The following is a 4,265-nucleotide window of genomic DNA, read 5'->3' as shown; positions in this document are numbered from 1 at the left end:
GGTGGCCGCTGGCGTGGCTGAAGCCATCGATCATACACGTACGACGTCCTCCACGCCACGAGGTCCTTCGACACGATCCGCGACTCTGTCAGGATAACGCTGAAACAGAGCTGTGTTCTCTTGGTGATTCCTCTGTCTCCTTCGGAAGGGCCTGACGGGCCGCGGAAGCCCGCCTCGCGCAGAAAAGACACGCGTGTATCTACACGTACGTGAAAGACGTACGTAATAGGCAACAGGGGTGTAAAACTGGGATCGGTTGCGCCCGTTCACGAAGGACCACGGCACGGTCCTTTTACGCGCTCGACCCACCATGTGACGTGAACGTGAATGGAGAATCGTGCGCGCGAGTGAACACGGTCACGCGTGTGTGTATATAGCTATCGTGTATCTCTGCCGCTTACTCAGATCTTCATCGCGATTTCCCTACGACATGTCGGTGCTTTTAGTGGGTTACACATTACTCTTCGTACATCTACAAGGACAGGATAATCTTACTGGTTTCATCAATTGTCGTTTTCCTAATTTTATCACTTTCGATTTGGTATAACTGGACTGCGGCTGTTTGTACAAACGCTTTTGTTAAAGTTTTAGTTTAAGAAATGAAATTTAAGCTTTGAATATTTTATGCACTTTTAGGACTTTGCGCATTCCTTGCATTTTTGCATTAAATTCCCCATAAATATATAAACATCCGTAGTCTAGTAATAATGCTAGCATTATAGATATCTTTATACCTTATTAGGTAGATCTGACACTGCAACTGGAAGAATAGGATCTAACCAGAAATTTGTTTCACTCTTTAAATATTAGAACGAGTATTGGACTTTGGATATTTTATGTATTTTGCATGTTACGTACGATTTATACACTTTTGAATTTTTAAAATCCACAACCCAGATACTTTTATCGTTTGGGATAAGGATTGGAGATACGAAGAAACATCGAGCATATTATATTAGACTTTTATAGTTCTTGAAGCAGTTTTTGTATAGCATATTGTACGTATGATATTATACGTGTGATTTAATTTTATAAAATTCAGAGTATAAAAGATAAGGATATATATATATATGTACGAAGGAAATATGAAATTAAATGACGTTTTACAAAATGGATATATTTGTGTGAGAAAATTATATGTGTGTTTAAAAGATACGTTAATTTCAATTTAGTCTGCTTTCACGTTTCCTTTGTACATCTTTCCTTTTATACGCTGAATTTTGCGGAATGGAACTTGAAATATCCTTTAAAACGATCGCTTCAGGCTCGAGTGTTTCAATATCTTTTGCTGTGAATTAAAAGATACATCAGCTAACATAGAAACTGCACATGGTTTCTTTTAACATTAGATCTATCAATCTTTAATATGCACCTGGGAGTATATACTATATGGATACAGATGATTTCAATGAAAATAGATAGATACATACATATAACTATATTTAATAGTTTTCTATTCCAATAAATCTTGTATGTTTTAATTAATTATAAAGCATATTGTCAATTATTTTATTGTTTAATTAATTGTAAGATTCCAATGTTCTTGATAGTTCAAATCTTTAAAAAGATAGAGCTTCTTTAATATATTTTATTATTTAATCAACTGGAAAGTTCAATGCCTTTGGTAGATCTTTTATTACAAAATGGAGTTATTACTTATAACTTTGACATTCTTCCATTTGCAATGAAGATTTCTACATCATATAATAGTTTATAGTAATTATGCATTAAGAAATTATATTTTCATCTCTAAAATTACTAGGCTCTGTTCAATTGCGTTTCAGATATCTTTACAGATCATATTACATGATTTTTTCTCGTAATACGATTCAGAATTTGCATGATCTTTATGTGATTTCTCCGAAGAGTTCTTGTACGTTGAAAAGCACGTGACTTGGATTCTCGTGGCCATCGCTATGCGAATACATCCATTTATGTTCAATCTTCTGTACGATTTAATATACTTATTCCAATAACTACGAATTTTTTGTTTCATAGCAATTATTAGTTATATTAGATTAATAAAAATATGGTAATTTAATCGGTTATTAGTATTATTATTATTAGTGCATGATTGAAATTAACAGGTCTTAATTCTTCAATATTTAATTATTGCAAATATTGTTAAAATTTCGTGTTCAACGTCATAAATTATTCACGTAACTTTTTATAAGTAAAATGCACCGTGAAGGCCATTGAAAGTATGAATCTGAGACTTACGTAAATGTTAAAATAGTTCAACGTCGATTCTGATGATCTTTCATTGGGGAATAAGTCAAGAAAGGTCAGTAAATGTCGCCGATAATAATATTTTAATAAAGATTATTGAATATAATTTACGGCGAACGATAAGGGAAATACTATTTCAAAGGAAACTAAACCGTTCTATGATTATTCGCCACTTGACACAAATTGAATGAATACATAAAGTGAACCTTGAACGTAGAGTTTAATGAATTGTTTAATTCTGAAACTGATTATTTACTTATTTATTTATATATTTAGGGTCAGTATAAAATACAGATACAATACATTTACAATACATCTTTACAATTTACAATACTTCTTTACAATATATTTTTTAAAAAAGCAAGTCAAAAAATATTTTTCATTCGAAAAGAATAATTTAATTTAATTAAAAAAATAATTTAACAAACAACTATCATAGCGCAGTGGCTGAACGGTAAAAGCGTTTCCAATTTCTTTTCCTTCCGTTTCTTGTCTATAAATTACGACAGAAGGAACATTACGATCGCCACGAGGATCTGTGTCACGTGGTTTCCGTCGTACTCCCTGTGGACTATGGGGGTGATATAACGATCGTGCAAACGTTTGCTGTAGTCATAGCATTCTATAATCTGTTTAGTTTACATGTAACCTTTAAATCAGAATTAATTATTCACTGCGTTAGATGCAAAATGTTGAAAGTCTGAAGAATTAAAATCAAGTTTAATTGTTTCTCTCTAGCGAAACTTTTTTAATCACAAATCGCTTGTTTCACCTTTTCTCTGAACCGTTCATATATATAAGGTATCATAAATTATATATTATAGACCAATCACATTACTCCATCCCTTTCCAGTCATCATTTCATTCATAAACTCACCATAGTCTCTATCCATAACCTCTTTCACTAAGTAACAGTCGAAGCTAACCCTAGACCGATTTACTTGGGTGAGTTTGCTTCGTTGGCCCACTTGGACCACGTTACACACACGTCTTTATTTACCCTTTCGATTCTGTTGCACTGGATGCCCGGTAATCTTCAGCCCTTTGTACCTTTCCTTTTTGATCGTAAAGTGTCATCAACATGGGCCGGTTGGCTGATGGTGCGACTCGACAAAGAGTCAATTGTCTATCCGGCTATTCACACCGCTCGCGTTCGTACAGACATGCGACACCCAACTGCTACGGTACATCTCCTATATACACACACGTACGATATATGTGCATACGTAACACGTGGCTGCAAGTATAGATAGGTAGACACGCGATCGTGCCGTGTCGACTGTTAATAAATATCGGGGACGCTCTTTCAGGATCGGTTCCACACGTCAAAACAATAGGGAAAAGTTTCTCGAACGTATGGCCATCAGTTTCAAAAGTATCGCTGGTATCTGAGCTTGTATTATGTTCCCCTGTTTCTCTTTTTTACCTTTCTTTTTCTTTCCTTGTTGTTTCGTTTGTTTAGTTTTTTTATTGTGTTGCAGTTTCCTTGTACCTTTTTTGTCACGAAAGGTTAGGTATTGAGACTTTGTTACTAGCGTTTCTTTGATCTTAGTCTAGGGAGGTGTGATTTCTTGTGAAAGAAAGTATTGTTAGGTTTTGCGAGGATTTTTTAATGATAATTGTTTAATGGATAGGGTTGGAAGTATTGTATTTTTGTAGCCTAGCTGGAGAAGGTTTTAAGTATAATATAGAATTTTATACAGCGTTCTCCATAGAAACGTTAACGTACCTCTCTTCCTTTATTATCTTAACTTCAAAACTGAAAATACATACAAGCAAAGAAAAACCAGTACCAGTTTTTTATAATTGGCACAACAAGATTATAAATCTCTTAATACTTAATATTTGAGCAATTGTATTTACTTCAAGCAACAGTTACGTAATAGAAGATCCAGAAAGACATAAAAGTATAAAATTATACTTCTTTTCTTATATCTAGTGCCTTTTGTTTGTTTATTCTTATGTCATTATTAACTCAATATATCAATCAACACTCCTACCAAAGCGCCTACCAGACCAATAACCATAAAAGGCCC

The 4,265-nt window shown here is 34.1% G+C and overlaps 1 protein-coding gene across 3 annotated transcripts in view; it reads left to right on the top strand.

The window, feature by feature from the left end:
• The window catches only part of LOC100744991 (protein SCAI), a 25,755-nt gene that overhangs the window by 720 nt on the left and 20,770 nt on the right, over window positions 1-4,265 (top strand). The window lies entirely within an intron of this gene.

This window comes from Bombus impatiens, unplaced genomic scaffold (assembly GCF_000188095.3).
Source record: "Bombus impatiens unplaced genomic scaffold, BIMP_2.2 scf_0019, whole genome shotgun sequence".
In the NCBI taxonomy this organism is placed as follows: Eukaryota; Metazoa; Arthropoda; class Insecta; order Hymenoptera; family Apidae; genus Bombus; species Bombus impatiens.
This window is presented reverse-complemented; position numbering and strand designations above follow the sequence as displayed.